The 17621-nt window shown below is 41.2% G+C and overlaps 1 protein-coding gene across 6 annotated transcripts in view; it reads right to left on the bottom strand.

Annotated features, from left to right (window-relative positions):
* Positions 1-10373, bottom strand: part of Ube3a (ubiquitin protein ligase E3A) — an 81900-nt gene extending 71527 nt beyond the window's left edge. For 4 of the 6 annotated variants that reach the window (XM_070043076.1, XM_070043075.1, XM_070043077.1 and 1 more), the window contains exons 1-2: positions 9845-10373; positions 6691-6762 (exon numbers count right to left, since the gene is read on the bottom strand). The gene's annotated coding sequence lies outside the window, so the exon portion shown is untranslated. The remainder of the gene's footprint in view (positions 1-6690; positions 6763-9844) is intronic. The other 2 variants (XM_070043078.1, XM_070043080.1) reach the window with 1 other exon arrangement.
* Positions 10374-17621: the final 7248 nt, after the last annotated feature.

The following is a 17621-nucleotide window of genomic DNA, read 5'->3' as shown; positions in this document are numbered from 1 at the left end:
ATTTTCTGCTCAAGGCTGATTCTCTACCATTTGAGCTACATCTCCACTTCTGAGTTTTGTAGGTAAGTGTCTCATGGATTTCTCTGCCTGGACTAGTTTCAAACCAAGGTTATCATATCTCAGTCTCCTAAAATAGCTAGGATTACAAGTGAGGCACTTATGAGCCACTGGCACCCAGCCAAGACTCATAATTTTGACATTAAAAAACTGTGTGATTTTATACCACAAAAAAGAATCCTATAATAGGACTGATTTTCTATTTTATTCTCATTCTGAAAATTTTTCATGGCTGCAATGTAAGTAATTAAGGTTGACTGAAACTATCTTCAAAGTTCTTTCAACATTAATACTGCATTGTAGTATCTTTCTTTTAAAGGTATTTCTTTAAATTGTGAAGCATTTAAAACACACGAAAAAATGAACTAGTGGTGTGGCTCAAGTGGTACAGTTCTCACCTAAAACGTACAAACACAAAAAACCCATAAAACCTTTATCTTTTTAAGAACCACTCATAAACTCAATAATGAGAACACAAAATATCACTTCACATCCTTTACATTGGCTAGCATTTTACATTGACAGAAACAAAGGCCTACATTGCTGATAAGGTATGTATTAGTAGATCCACTTTTCAGAGAAGAATTTGGCCCTATGTAGTAAAATTACAAACAAGACTGGGATGGATTTCTTACACATGCTTTTGACTAAGTGATGTCAAAAATAAAATACATTAAAAATTCACTAACTTTTTGAAAATAAAATTTTGATTCTCAAATTATGCAGCTCCGATGATGCAGAGAGCTGTAAGTCAATCCCATATTATCCTCAGTTGGGTTTAAATGGTTATGTGAGCTTACTGAGTCACTGAGTGTTTCTCTGCCCTTAATTTTGGAAAATGTCTCCTAAAAAGCAAGTGGTACCAAAAAGGCAAAACAAAAGTATGCTAATCCTCCCACGGCAAAAAGAGAGGATCATGTGCTCAATTTAGGTGGTAAGGTAAAAATATTACATTTGTTGAAAGGTGCCACGTCCTTTGTGTAAGCTTGTACAGCGTTATGGGAAAATATAAGCAAGCATCCACTGTACTCACAAGAGAACATGAAATAGTATTCTAATTTTTGGTAAGCTGAATTTTTGTGATAATATAGCATACTCCATGAGGTTTCAAGCTATGGATGCTCAGAACTACTGCAAAAGTAAAATATAGATTAAATTTTAGTGATTTTTATTTAATTTTTTTGTAGCTCTTAGGACTTCAATTTAGGGCCTGGGCATGGTCCCTTAGCTTTTTTGCTCAAGGCACTACCACTTGAACCATGGCTCCAGTTCTGGCTCTTTAGTGGTTAACTGGAGGTAAGGGTCTCACAGGCATTTCCTGCCCATGCTGGCTTCATGATCCTCAGATGTCTAAGTAGGTAGGATTTACAGGCATGAGCCACTGGCACCCAGCAAAAATTTTAGTAATTATGAGCATTCCCCAATGGGGATCTCTTAAAACTATAGATCAGTTTTTCCTCAGTGGGGGGTCTCCTTAAAACTATGTATCATAGATCCTAAGGGTCTATTGTATTCACATTCTATTCTCTGGCAAATTTACTTAATCTTCCCAAGAGGAAAACCTGCACATAAGTACATGTAAAAATGATCACTGCAGCATTATTTATAACAGCAAACCACTATATCCCATATAGTGGGATATAATCAATTTAGATAGGCAGACAATGGAATACCACACAGTTATAAAACCAATGTGTACCAACATACATCTCTCAAAAAGGCTAACTGATAAAAGATATGTGCAAAACCTATCTGTAAAATGTCAACACAATATATCACAAACACATGAACCCATACAACTATAAAAGAATATAAAATATATTCAGTAACTTTAAAACAGTTAAGTCTAGATAATGAGAAAGGGTTTAAGACTTAGTCCATCTATTCTCTAGCTCAAATCCATTTATGTATTAGTTCACCCCTCCCTATCCTTTATGGTATCGTTCAGTTAGCCCTACATGTGTAAAGTATTTTGCATGCGAGTGAAGATTCCACACAAAATTAAGTAATATCCACAAGGTCTTAATTACTAAAATAATCTGAAATATACTGCACAATTATACATGCTTTGAGGACTAGGTAACACACTGAATTAAATAATACCATAAGACTCCATTTCAACAAATGGCTCAGCACACTTGTCAGCCTTAGTGACACAGGGAAACATAGGTAGAAGGATCATAACCCAGGCTAGCAGAGGGAAAAATGAGACATATTTCAAAAACAGTCAATGCAAAAGGCGTGGTTCAAGTGGTAAGAGTGCTCACCTAGCAAGCTCGAAGCACTAAACCCAATCCTAGTACTATCAAAAAATACAAATAAATTTTTAAAATTCTAATCCACAGAGCAGCAGAATGTTTTACTATAAGTTTCCAGATGTTATCAATTTAATTTCCTATTTTCCATCTTTGTTATTTAAGCCTGTTGAATATGTTAAAGGATCCGTGAAGTGGGTAAGATACTGAGTAACAATGAACCAGCTTTAGAAATTAAAAAGGTTCACTTCTTTAAAAAAACTAGTGGTTTAGAGTCTCATAAATAGTATACATATTTTTTCATTACCATCTCAGAATTATGAGCTCATTTCAGAAAGCTAGGAAAGAAAAATGTTATCCAATTAATCTTTGTATGAAATAGTATTTATCAATTAGCACAATCACAAATAGTAGATGTGTTCAAAAGATATAATTCTTTGATGAAATTTGCCCTTGTACAATTAATGTATGCTAATAAAAGATCATTTTAAAAAGATAAAATTCCTTCCCCTCCAAAAAAATAGTAACAATGATAAATGAGCCTCATTTATGCACATTTGAAGGTTAGCAAATGGATGCATGCATGCACACACACAGATATAATAAGAAATCTTAAGGAAAAATGCATAAGGGGTGAAGGAATACATTATGTATGAAAATGTTATAATGAAACTCATTGTTTTGTGTTAATACACAGTAATTAAAAATTAGAAAAAAAGCACTAACGAGCTGGAAATACTCCATATTTCTCCCTATACCTCGTAGTTTATATAGAAAACACTAATAGAAATTTAATACATTCCCTTCCAAAGAATATCATACTTTAAATCAAATAACAAGTAGGAAAGTATTACTTTTTGGAAATATGAAGAGAAACATGCTTGTGGTGCTAAAGGTATCAAGTGAGAAGAAATAAAGAATGGCAGTTCCAGACAGAGCAACAAAATTCAAAGAAATAATGAAATGTGAGGTTTGTCCACAGTAAATGGTACATTCCTGGTGGTTTATTGTATTATGCTCTATACTGGCCATCTATTTAACTGGGAGGACGAACTGAACTTATTCTACTTCACAAAGACTATTAAAACAAATGAAGCAGGTGTGGTGGCACATGCCTGAAGCAGGTGACAAGAAGCTGGAAGCCAGCTTAGGCTCCACACCAAGTCTGAGATGAAACTGAGTTACACAGCCAAGAACCTGTCACCAAGGAAAAAAAAAAGTTAAAAGTAATGATGGCAGTGGGCTGCTGACCCTCAGAAGCTTCAAATGGATAAGCCATCTATTGGATGCAAGGAAACAGAAGTTACTTCATGTAAATAACTTAAGAGTAGGAAAGTACAGCACTTAGTAGCATCTTCATTCACCCCACAGCTATATAATGTGCATGCAACAATACTGTCTTAAGTGTGAAATCTGCATATACAATGGCACACATTAAGATCAGGAAAGAGCAAAGCATAATCCCAGCTACTCCATATGTAAAGATCAGGAAGATCAAGGTTCAAAGCCAGGATGAGGGAAAAAGTCAGTTGAGTTTCTCATCACAACCAATAAGCTAGGCATGGTGGCACCTGCCTGTCATCCTGCTATACAAGAGACATGCATTAAAAAAAAAAAAAAAAGAGACATGCATAGAAGGACTGCAGTCCAGCAGCCCAAGACACAGATCCTAACTGAAGGATAACTAAAGTAATAAGGGTTTAAGGGTAAGACTCAAGTGGTAGAGTACAGCTTCAGGGAGAAAAAAAGGAAGGTGTATGGAGGGTAACTAGAAAAGAGCTAGAAGCCTGAAAAACATAAAGATAGTTTAATAAAAAGAGTCAAAAAAAAAAAAAAAAAGCTGCATGATGATAATTCACACCTAAATTCACAGCTACTTTGAAGGCTGAGATCTGGAATATCATAGTTCAAAGCCAGCCAGGGCAGAAAAGTCTGCCAAAAATAACCAGCAAAAAGCTGAGCTGTAGGTGTGGCTTAAGTTGGCAGAATACCAATGGAGCAAGCCAAATGAACAGGCAAGCCAGGCAGGTGTGAGGCCCTGAATTCAAACCCCAGAATGGGAGGCGGTGGAGTGCCAAACCAGGGATGCATCTCCCTAGCATGTACAAGGCCTAGGGTTCCATCCCCAGGATTGAGAGCAATAAAACCTCTTTTTCATGTTTAATTTCTGTAACAATGTTTCCAATTGATCATGAAGGCACAAAACACCAACCTGTGGAACATACTCAGCTGCTGCTACCAGTGACAGCAGCAAACTACATATAGGTGAGTCAGCAGTTTCATATATGGAAAATTCTACTGGCATGTAAGTGTTCAGGGCCTAACAGAGGTAGTGATAGTGACTTTATGAGTCACTTCCATAGGATTCCTTTCCCTGATTCAGAGGCAATACAATACCTTACTTAGCATTCCTGCTCAGATATTCTGGAACTGAACCTCAAGACTAATGTTAACCCGGATGTGTCTAGGTCCTCTGAAACCGCTCCTGCTTTTGGTTTACTTGTAGTCTGAAAAAGGATTTTACTTTGGGTCAATAACACTGACATATCATTTACAACTAAACATCTCAGACATAGTTACAAATTTAAAGTAAACTCATAGATTATAAATCTCCAAAGTAATGGTTGGTTGAGAATGTTAACAGAAAAGAAAAAATAAGTTTCAGTAACCTATTAAAAGCTACAAGGTCATTTTGTGCAATATTAATTCATTTTGAGAAATGCCATATTTGAAAAGCACAGTCCTCTGAAATAGCAAAGCATCTATAACCTCAAGCATCTATCACCTCACTCACAGGTAAAGAAACAAGGCTTAGAAAGCTAAATGACATGCTCATGACTAGATGAAAGCCAGAGAAGACAGGCAAATGCAAAATCTTCTGACACGAAAGTTAATGGCACTCTCCTCCATTTCAATCATCCTTGGTGGGTTTTGTTCACTTGTTGAAATTCTGAAGCACTTAAAATTTTATATAAAATTCTAAGGAGGTAAGTCATACATACCAGAATCAAATAACAATTGGCTTATAGCATAACTTCATGTGTAAACAGTAATTTTAAAATGTTAATTTTATTTCCCTTCCAGATAGGCCTAACACAATCTCTCCAAATAATTACCCAATTAGAATTTACTGGGTACTGATCACAGAGACCTCAGCACAAGCTTCATTTTGATATTTAATGAAACTGAAAGCTGACCAAGATATTTGCTGCAGATTAAATCATTTTATTGTTAAAAAGACTTTAGAGAATAAGTATTTCATTTCAAACATCCTAAGTTTGAACATAGGATATAAGTTTATCTTATATAAGATAGAAGATAACACTATTTCTATTTAATGTAATTGCACACCATTTCCTTTATTAGAAGAAATACAAGGTTCCTAAGTGGCACCTTGTTCCCTGCTAGAAATGATAAGACAAATACTAACATTAAGTCCCCAAAATTGGGTGGGTAATCACAAAGGCAACTACTCTTTCCAACAGATAGAACAGAACATGTACCAATATATGGAAAGTTCTTAATAGAAGACAAACACTTGTGAGCAAGTAGTCTCAGTGACTCTAAGGAAACCACTTTAAAGCCTTGTATTTCAATTTCCTTACATATAAAATGAATAACTTGGAGTCATATTCAAATTTACAACATCTATTAATCCATTACCTGAAGCTAGAATGGCAAGCTCTCCTCAGAAAAATGTATTTTGTTAATAGCAGAGTAAACTTGCATATTACATACAAAATACACAAACACACACACACACACATACTACGTGGCAGAAAATGAGTAGACTGGAACAAAGATGTGAAGAAATGTGTGTTAGAAGGCTGTACCAAAGAAAAGGGGTAACACAATAAGTCACTGGTGTCATAACAATGAGGAAGGAGGGGCTGAGCCTATACTATAGAAACATTTCACAAGTGGAAGGATTGGCAGACTTAAGTCCATTATCTGATTAGGTTTCAGATTTTAATATAACATTATCAGCTTCCAAATGCAAATGTTTCTTGCCTTTGTGGCCCCTGTAACCTAGCAAAGCTCATAGAGGCCACAGTAGGTACCTAACAAATGTTAGCTGATCATTTGACTAATTCAGGCATATTCTAGTGTTATAGTCTGAACCCTTTCCCCCCAAAAAATTCTTAAATTAAAATTGCTAAATTAGAATTCCTGAACTGAAATTCCTAAATTACAAGTCTAATCTCTAAACTGATGGTATTAGGAAGTGGGAATTTGGGGAAAACAGTCCTTATGAATTGGGCCAATGATCCCCCTTTTTTAAAAAAATAAGAGACCACACAGAACCCCTTTTACTCTTCTACTACATAAGGTTACAAGTAAAAAGATACTGTCTATGAATCAGCAGGTGGACCCTCACCAGATATCCATGAATTTTCCAGCACTTTGATCTTGGGACTTCTCAGCCTCCGTAACTGTGAGAAATAAGTTTCTGTTTAAAAGAAAAAAAATTAGTGGGCTGGGAATTTAGCTCAGTTGTATAGCAATTGCCTAGCACACACCAGGCCACGGGTCTGATACACAGCACCACCAAAAACAAAAAAAAGGGTTTTTTTTCGTTTTCTGTAAGCCACCCAGTCTGATTATTCTATTATAGCATCCTGAACAGACTAAGACAACTGGTAAGACTCTCTGGTAAACACTAGAAGTTCATAGCTATTAAGAATGAGTTTACAGTGGGAAAGAAAACAAGCATTAGAAAGCATAACACACTATAGTCCACTACATACAAAGTATTTTAAAACCATTCAGGAAAATTTGGTAAGAAGACTTATAAGGAAATACTTATTTAGTGACTATGTATTAGGCATTTTACATACCTTAATCCTCACAAATCTGAGGTAGTTTCACCATCCTGTTTTATAAATAACAAAACTGTAGGGCACCACAAATAAAAGCAGGCCCTAATTGTAAAACTATTTCCATTATATATTCCATGGTATCTTTGATTTTTACATTGTCTTTACACTTGGAAATGAGGGGAAAACTGTCTAAACCTTCATGAAAAGAACATCTAAGACCTTTTTATAAAACCCTTTGGCACATGCATTACTTACTTGAAAAACTTGCTCACAAAAATCAGAATGCTATTTTTAACAGCTGTGTATGCACTTAACACAATGTTTCAAATTTAGGCCTATACAAGAAATCTAAACAGAAAGAGTGCAATATAATTAAGAACATGCTTAAGGAAAAAAACACATTTGGAAACATTATTTCAAGTGTTTGAATTGAAAAACCTAGATATGGCCCACAATTTGGGGCCATGACACTTAACCATAGAAAATAAATTATCACACACACAAAAAAATTGTAGAAGTGAAATAGAAATGATCTAAGTTTTAGAAACTGATTGTTACATGTCAAAGACACTGTAACCCCAATGGAGTCTGTTAGATTATTGAATACATGAGTGTTTTCTTTCTCACATCTCTGATCAGTAGTACCCTTACTTAGAAAGTTAATTTTTTTAAGTAACTAAGAAAGGATAGATTTTAAGAGAGACAAAAGCAGCCTACAAAATTTCTGAAAAGGAATCAAAACATTATTTTCCATTTCTGTATAAAGTTAAACTCTTCAGGTTCCATCAGGGGCAATGTCCAGAGAGAAATAAATGGTGTGTGCACGACTTAGCAAGTTAAATATTAACACAATTCGACTTTCATAGCTTACATTCTAATTTCACAGAAAAATATTTTGATTACAAGTTCCCTTTGTATTTTGTTTTTGTATATATGTATGTGACAAATACATAAAGACTATTTTTTGAAGCTATTTCTTGTTTTGCTGTTGGTTTTTGAATGCATCTTGTTGGAAATGTTTGGTTTCAGTTTTTTGGTTTTGGTCATGCATGTACTTATTAGTGCTTAAGAATTTCTGAATATCCTTGCGGATTATCAACAGTATCAATAATCATTAATATTGTACTCATTCCATTAGTTATTTTAAGAGCTTATATTCCAGAGTACCAAATTCCAAAGCAATCCTATTACACATACCAAGACAACATTTTCTGTTTATCTCTCCTAAATTCTAAATTTCAGGATTTATCAAATAATCTCTTTAGTAAGGATACTTATTAGTCAGTGGTGTGAGGAACACGTTTCAACCCACTTGTACAATTTATTCAACAAATGGACTACCTGTCTTTGACACAACTGCATTTCTTAAACCAAATCATTTCATTTATTCCAAATCCCCATCTTGCTCCAAAATTTCTGGAATGATCCACCGCTTCTAGTGGAATAATCCAAAATTCTGGGTCAAATTCGTATTCCTTCATCATTTGAAAGGAACAACCTTGCACCATAAATCCCATATGCTAACTCAGTTTACATGTGCGCCCTAGCCATTTAATAAATATAATCCCAAACGGATCGTACAGATTCTATTTTAGCTCGTTTACAGGAAGTCATTTTTTAAAATTGACAAAATCATCTTTCGAGGATTCTAAGGTGAACCACCCGGGTCTGCATTTCAATCAATCAGAGGGACTAAACACGTTCAATTCTGATTTCAATAAAAGCCTCCACACCAAAGATGAGGAAAGAGTCCTTTCCATTTGACAACTGTAAGAGAGGGGGGAGGGGGGGAAACCACACACACACACACACACACACACGCGCGCGCGCACACACACGCACACGACCACCGGCTCGCAGGTTTGCATTTAAATGTAATACAGCGAGCGGCCTCCCGGCTAGATCCAGGAACTCACAGTCAACTCCGGAATCCCGGTGGCCAGCCAGGCAACCAACACACGCGGGTCATCAATCGGTGTGCACGAACCCCGGGGGTTGGACGAGGCGAATCCATCCGCCCTCCCTGCCCAGATATCCGTCCACAGGCCCACCCCCGCCCCCTCCACCGACTCCCAACCCACCGAGCACACGTCCAAATATGTCTTCCCCCAAACCTCGGAAATGCTGAGAAAAGAGCTCTCTCCTTTTCCAAGCCAAAAGGCCTGCCTTTCCCAGCCTCGGGGTGGGAGGGAGGGAGGGAGGGAGGGAGGGAGGGGAGGGCGGCTGGGCTCTGGCGATCCTGGCTCCGCTGAGGAGGGGGGCGGGGAGGAGGGGGGGGAGGCCAAATCTCGACTCGACGCACCGCACCGCCACGTCCGCCCCGCCCCGCCCCGGGGCCCGCTGCCCGCGTCCCCTTGGGGGTGACCAAACCCTCCCTCCGGCGCTCAGCCAGGACTGACAGTTGAGGCTGCAGCAGCCGCGGCCATCCAGAGAGGCCTAGTCCTTGGCACAGCCCCCCCCCCCCCACACACACACTCCAGAACATGCGATCCCCCCCCACCACCACCACCAAACCCTCGCTGGCTGGCGCAGAAGCGAAGGGGGAGGGAGGGAGAGGGGAGGGGGGGTCTCCATCCTTGCCAGAGCTGGGCTCCCCCACCGCCGAGGGGCGGCGGGGATGCGGACGTGGGGGGGTGGGGGGGAGGGGGGTGGGGGAGGGGGCGGGGGGAGGCAGCGCGCCCCGGCCAGGCCGCGTCCGCGGCCCACACTGACCTGTCTCGGCCCCCGCACCCGGGCTGCTGCTCCCGCAGCTGCGGCCGCCTCGCTGGTGGTTGTCGTCGCCCGCGCCCGCCGCCTCCGCCCGCCACCGCCTCGTTCCCTTTCGCTGGCGCCACCGCCGGAGCTCATGCGGGACCCGCGCTTCCTTCTGGGGAAACGGGAGGCCGGGAAGACGGGGGCACCCGGACCACCGAAAACCCGGCGCGCTGGCCGCTGTCGGTCCTCACTGCGGGGCTGCGGGGCCGTCGGCGGGGAGCAGGCCGCGATCCACTCCGACGCGGAGCCCGAGGGGAGGGCGACGCGGCCGGCGACCCGGGCTCGGCCAAGCGAGGGCAGGGGGGAGGGGGCGAGCCTCGGCCGGCGGCGGATGAGGACGCGGCGACGAGGTGCGCGTGCGGGCCAAGGATGGCGCGTCGAGCTCCTCAGCGAAGGCGAAAAGGCCCCTGCTCGTCTCCTGTAGTCACCCCGAACCCCGCGCCACCATCTTGGGAGAAACCACGGCTCTCGCGACCGCCAGCGCGCAAAGACGGGAAGACTGGCTGGGCGGGCCGAGTATCCCAGCAGGCAGCGCGCGCGCCGGCCAGCCGCCCGGGCTCAGGCTCCATCCAGGCCGCGACGCGAGGACGCGGGGCGGGGCCAAGACGCGCGCGCCCAGGGTGACGTCGTCCGACACGCCCCCTTCCGCCCCGCTCGGCCCGCCTCCTGCTCGCCGTCGCCGCCGGCGCGGGGACGGGTGGGAAGGGGACAGGGCTTGCGGCTTGGCGGAGACCGACCAGGGTCGGTCGCCATCTTGAGATTGGGTAAAGGGGGCGGGGGTGGGGGGGGTAGAGAATAGTCCTTGTTCAGCTCCCCTCGCTCAGGCCTCACTGAAAGGACCTGGGTGCACACTGGAACCCGGGGCGGGCCCCGCCGGGGTGACGGCGGAGCTCGGGTCTCCCTTCGCGCCTTTCCTTGGGTGACACGTTTCAAGTCGTGGCCTAGCGCCCCAGGCCCCGAGGAAGAGCCGAAGCCTCCGTTCACGAGGTGCTGACCTCGGATCCTGGGTGCTGACCCCAAACCCCTCTCCACCCGCCCCCACCCCGAGCCGTCCGGGTGGCGGGGGAGTTTAGGCCCAGCAGCTTGGGGGGGCTGGAGGGGGGGGCCCAAGGTCAGGGGCTCAGGCCTCCAGCCAGCCTAGGACGTGTCACTGCTCTTACCTGAGGTTGGAAGGTTTCAAAAAACAACCCCACTGCCTGACTCCCCAGTGCATTGTGCCCGGATAGAATTGGAGAGAATTGAGGCTGCCTGGTTGACCTCCAACCCCTCCCCCCCGATCCCCCCAAAATAGTGTTTGTTCATGACTCTGCAACGCTTGCTAGCAAAATGAGGAGTCCCTCAAAATAACGAGTCTGACCACTTGGCAGATAAACCCTCACAAGACTACAGGAGGACCCAGGAACCTGGTATTCGATTTTGCCTGCATATTAACAATCAAACATATGGATTTTTTTTTTCCACTGTCATTCTTACGGCATCCTTTAATATATGTGAATATGTGTATCTAGTCATATGTGTACCTATGAACGTGTATTATGGCTTGTTAAGTATGTGCATACACATAGGTGCCTATATATTTTTTACAGCGGGTTATATGTATATAACTATATATTTTATAACATATATATATATATATATATCCCGCTGTAAAAAAAAAACCAGCTATAAAAATATATGAAGAAATTGTTTTCTGGGCTGAGGATAACATGATTAAGATTTCTAAGATATTGTTAAATATCTATTTTTCATTTCTCCCCCCCTGCCCTTACAGATCCTCATTTGGAAACTTTATTATTATAATTTAGGAAACTGAGGAGTTAGAAACAAAATCGCTAAAGACTTTACTAAAATAACTAAATTTTAATATTAGGGCTGGGAAGGTGGCTCAGTGGTAGAGTGCTTGCCTTGCGTGCCTGAGGCCCTGGGTTCGATTCCTCAGCACCACATAAGCAAAAAGAAAAAAGCCGGAAGTGGCACTGTGGCTCAAGTGGTTGAGTGCTAGCCTTGAGCTGAAGAGCTGAGGGACAGCACCCAGGCCCAGAATTCAGGCCCCACAATGGACCCAAAAATAAAATAAAAAAATAATAATATTATTAGGACTGTATCTACCATGTGAAGATACTAATAGCTACTTCATCTGAAGTAGAAGCTCTCTGAATAAAGGAAATGTGATATTTATAATACTCTGAGGTATCAAAATGTAGTTGCAATCCCTGAATTCTAAAGACTGAAGGGAAAGAAATTTACTTTCAGATGTTAAAATGACTATACAGTTTGTTACTAAGGTCAAAGAGAATCCTTTTAGTTTATTCATGTTAACTGTGTATCAGGTGTCCCACTTGATACAGGAACTTTTTGGATTTGTCCATTTTCAGATTTAAAAATGAGTGTTGCTATCAGACATGGTAGTGCATGGCTGTAATTTCAGCACTCAGGAGGTAAAACTGGAAGCATCTCAACTTCCAGGCTAGCCTGGGCTGCAAAAAATAAAGATTCTAAAAATAAAAAATACAGATGAGAAGGAAGAGCAAGAAAGTTATACTTAATGTGGCAAGGAATCCTCAGAATACCAGTAGGGCTGTATCTCCTGATGTGTCACTTTTAATGAAAAATATTCTTCTCCCATATCAGAACTGTGTTTTCCTTTAGGTATTCTTTTCCCCAAGAAAAATAAGAATGAGACAACATAATTTGTAAAACCTTTCTCATTTCCAGATGTAGCATAAAAGGAGGAATTTTGTTCTTAGTGCTTTTTGGGTTTTTAATTTTTAAAAACTTTGTTTTGTGGGGGGTGAGGGCTTGAACTCAGGGCCTGGGTGCTGTCCCAGAGCTCCTTTTGCTCAAGGCCAGCACTCTACCACTTGAGCCACACCTCTACTTCTAGCTTTTTCTAAGTAGTTTATTGGAGATAAAGCCTCACAGACTTTCCTGCTTGGGCTGGCTTCACCATGATCCTCTGTTCTGAACCTCCTGAGTAGCTAAGGTTACAGGCATGAGCTACCAATACCTGGTTATTTTTATTTTTTTGAGACAGGATCTCACCAAGTATCCCAGGATAGCCTTGGACTGATGATCTTCCTGTCTTTTTCTTCTAAAATTTAGGATTACAATAATGGGATTATAGTCCTGAAGTACTACACTTGACTGGAGCGGTTTTAATCTTATAAATCATAAGATTGATTTATAAATCATGAGGTCATAAATCATTGATACATATGCAATGCCTTAAGCAAACTTTAAACTTCTACAATTTACCCAGAACTGTGCCAGGCTTTGGAAAACCATAAAAGACAGCAGTCTTGATACCTGCCCTGAAGAAATTATTTGAAGAGGAAATCATACCTATGGTTTCCTCTTCACACCTATGAACCTTTTTTTTTTTTTTAAGGAGTAACCCAACACTTCAGTGACTATGGGGTTATCTGTTAGTATGTAGCTGCTAAGCCTAATCAGGCTGTAGAAATTGAAACATTTTACCTGGAACTATCAATGAAGTTAGATTTTTGACAAAACCAGTTGTTCAAGATTCCATGTTAAAGGGCTGAGTGTATGGCTCAAGTGGTAGAACAACCTACCAATCAAGCATAAGGCCCTGAGTTCAAACCACAGTACCACACAAACAAACAAAAAATGATTGCTTGTTGATTGGAGTTATAACAAATGATCCCCCAAAACAATTTTTATTACCCAGCCTTCCACAGAATCAGAAGTAATCTGAGAACATGGAATAGAAAAGGGGTCAGATATGATTGTATTCACTATTGTTATTTCTAGGCTGCATCAAACTATTACACAGTCAGTTACTGACAGTCACTCAGCTTTTGGTATATAAATAGCTCCCAGTATTTAAGCAATACTATTGAAGCAAAATTTGCTCCCTGCAGAGAACACTCTCTGGCATATTCTAAGCACTCAATAAATGTTAAACCTAATGGTAGTAGTAATGTTGTGGTTTAAATAGAACCTGCCCCCAAAAAAGAAAGGAGAAAAAAAAAAAAAAAGCTCATGTGCTGAAGGCATATTTGCCAGCAATAAACTTTCAAAAAGGCTTGGACCTATAGCATGGGTTTTGAGTCAGTTAAAGACTCTTATTTCCTCAATCATTCCCTCTCCTGTTCATTAACTCTCCCTGTATTGACCATGTCCCATACAGCTGGTCTGTGTTTAGATTGCTAGTTCTCAACCAGTTCTTCTCAACTACTAAAGTTTAGCATCTCTCTCCACATTACTGTGTACATTGTGCTTTTCTATCAATGTCATCGGCATAGTAACCAAAATCCAAAGGTTTCTCTTACCTGATAATCACTGCTTCCTGGAAAAGACTGCCTTGGTCCCATAACCTTGCATTCTCTGCTTCTCCTGGTGTCTTGTACCATACTTGCTGTCTCTTATGCAGAATCCCCTCCTTCTCCATTCTTGATTTTGTTTGTCCACCATAGTACAGTCTCTTGGACAGCACCATTTATATTATATACTCTATCACTTCAGTCAGAGATTGCATCTGAATTTTGAACACAGACCACTCACTGAAGCCTCAGACAAAATCTTCAGCTTCTGTGGATGCCCCATAGGCACCTTGAACTCAGCACGTTTAAAATTACACTTCTGAGTTTATACCATTTCCCACTATTAATGTGAATAACTGAGGAGGAACAGATTTTGGAAGAACAAGAAGTTAGTGTAAAATTTGAAAAGGCTATCAGATATCTATAGTAGAGACTGCTACTGCTCGTTCATTGCATAATATATGTATCTAGCTAGACACACATAATAAGTACTAAGTGTGGCCATGTCAATAAGTTCTGGGCATTGAGGTATGAGTAGAAATGGTGTTTGCAGTTTCTTGATCACACTAGAGAGAAGAAATGAGTGTGATGATATATGTGTGCAATCCTAGTCTCGGGAGCTTAAGGGGAAGGGGTGTCACTTGAGCCTGGACATTTAAGGATAAGCCTGACAACAGTAAGACCTTCTCAGAGGAGTCAGGGAGAGGGAGGAGGAAGAGGTAGGGCAAGGGGGGTGGGGAAGAAGAAGAGTAGGGGAGGGGAGAAATGGAATGTCCCATACCCTTTTGCTTTCTCCCCTTCTAATGATACCAATGTGATGGTAGAGGTGAGCTATGCCAGAGGGTTTCATTGATGATGTCCTTGCCAAGGTGCATGTTAAAACTTCAGTGATAAAGCCCTAAGAGCTCTTCCCCCACGAATGGACTAGTGCCCTTAGAAAGGGACTAGAAGCGTAGGGTCTCCTTTGTCCTTCTGCCAGCAGCAGGCACTAGCTGGGAAGCACAGAGCAGTTCTCATCAGACACCAAGGCACCTGGTGTCTTGACCTTGAGTTTACCAGCCTTCAAAACAGGGAGAAAATAAGCTTTTATTCTTTCTCAATTTCCCAATATTGGGTAATTTGTGATGACAACACAAACATTAGTCAGAAAGAAACATTCTAGAGCTCACAAAGTCATACAGTGAGTCCCTGAGGAGTTAACTAAACAAAGCTTATGTACCAGTTTGAACTTTGAGAAGGCTCACGTGTCATTATATGAACTTGTACAATCTGCCATGATTATTCTAGATCCCTTTTACTTCCCTGATCTTGTGTCCTAATATCCAAGTAAAGGTATCAAATATAGTTGGGTGTAGGTCTCTGGAGTTAGGAGTAAATCAATCCAACTCATTCTACATTTCTTTACTTGGTTAATAAAGACTATTTGTGGCAATATCCAATAATAATTTAATAGTTCTTCCTCTCCCTCAATTGAAATACAAAGTCATATATCCCTGAAAGGATTATTTTTTAAAGTTAGACAGTATAGCAAAGAGGTTAAGAACACAGGCTCCCAACTTATATGCACATGCAAAATGTCAGACAAGATCGTAAACTCCTCTCTCATTTAGTTTCCTTATTAGGTATTAGGAGGGTTAAATGTCAATATACACTAAGCACTTTCAAGATTTCCAGGCACATAGTACAAGGCCCACAAACAGAAGCTCTGTGTGTGTGTGTGTGTGTGTGTGTGTGTGTGTGTGTGTGTGTGTCTGTGTGTCTGTGTGTCTGTGTGTCTGTGTGTCTGTGTGTCTGTGTCGGTCGGGGGCCTTGAACTCTGGGCCTGGGTGCTATCCCTCAGCTCTTCAGCTCAAGGCTAGCCCTCAGAGCTAAGAGTCTCACTGGCTTTTCTGCCTGGGCTGGCTTTGTATTTCCATCCTCAGATCTCAGCCTACTGAGTAGCTAGGATTACAGGCATGAGCCACTGGCGCCCGGCTTCACAAGCTTTTATATCCCACACCAATCCCAGTTCCGCCACTTGCCAAATGGAGAAGCTCAAGTACTCCAACTGATCTCAATCTCTTCATCAGTAAAATGGGGGAAAATTATAATACTGACTTTGTAGAGTTATTGTAAGACTTCTTTCTTCCACTCAGTACACAGTTACTCAATAGAGTAGACCATCACCATATTAGCTCCCAAACCTACAAGTATAAGCAAGACAAAGACCCTGTCCTCGTGGAGTTTATGAATGAATGAGTAGAGGAAGAAAACCAATAAACGTATGTTGTGTCAGCAGGTGATAAGTGTCCAAGAGAGCCAGAAAGCAAGGCAAAAGCAATAGGAAATGCTACTGGAGCTGTGTCACTCAGGGTGGACAAAGAAGGTCTCCTTGAAAAGATAACATTTGAATGGACTTGACAGAAGTGCAGGGATGAACTATGGTGCTATAAAAGCCTTCGAAACAGAGAAGGTCCGGAAGCCATCACAAAAAGTCTGGATGAGCTGACAGAACTTGCAGAGAAGTGAGTCAGAGTGTGGAGTGCACCATAGCTTAATCTGAAACCTTGGAGATAGGCACTGAATGAGGTGGGTTGCCTCTGGAAGGGTTGTACAAGGTAAAAATCGCCATTTAGATCAAGCCCTCCATTCCTCTTAAACTGTGTATTCACCATCACCACCCCTCCTTGCTTTGATAAAAAAAAAAATCACCATAGCTACTAGCTGAAGAAGAGACAAAGATAATAGAGCATGTGAAGTGATTAATGCCTGACACTGGGCAAATGTTCAGTAGATGGTAATAAGCACTATCATTATTATGATTGTCATTTTGATGATCACCATCATGATGATAATACCCATTTCTTCCTATGTAATCTCCCCACTACTATTTTAATTTAGAGCCTTCTTGAACTAAACTGTAATCTCCACAAAGGAATCTTCACTATTTTATCCCTATCACCCAGCAAATTGCTGGTTCATATTATAATGCTCTCCTGATCACAGAATTTCTTTTTTAAAAAAAGAAACAAATAGCACTTTGTTCCTTTTCTTAACTTTATCCATGGTTCAGCATGTCCTACTGAAGTCTAAACTCTTAAAAATAAGGCCTATTGGATGTAGCCTTTGCTTCCCTTCCAGTCTCTTCTCCCCACACCATATATGAATTATTGCTCAAACACTACTTACACACTTTCAGGTATTTAGAGTTGTTTTGTATACAGTTCCTTCTACCTTTTAGACAGAACCAAGTATCACCCTGAGAAGCTTCTGATCTACCCAAACAGGGTTGGTTATTGCTCATACCTTTGTGCCACTTTTTTTCTCCATCTTGTTCTCTTGCTTCTTTTCCCCTTAAACTCTGAAAAAGAAGGAAGCTCCCTTCATGTCACCCTTGTGTTCCCAATAGCAATCTACGTGGCTGACTTTCTACTACATGAGACACACCTCCACTTCCCGCTTTTTGCTGG

Source organism: Dipodomys merriami, unplaced genomic scaffold, assembly GCF_024711535.1.
Source record: "Dipodomys merriami isolate MVZ:Mamm:240054 unplaced genomic scaffold, mDipMer1.0.p SCAF_33, whole genome shotgun sequence".
Lineage (NCBI taxonomy): Eukaryota > Metazoa > Chordata > Mammalia > Rodentia > Heteromyidae > Dipodomys > Dipodomys merriami.
Note: the sequence above shows the minus strand (reverse complement) of the source record. Positions and strands in the feature narration are given on the sequence as shown.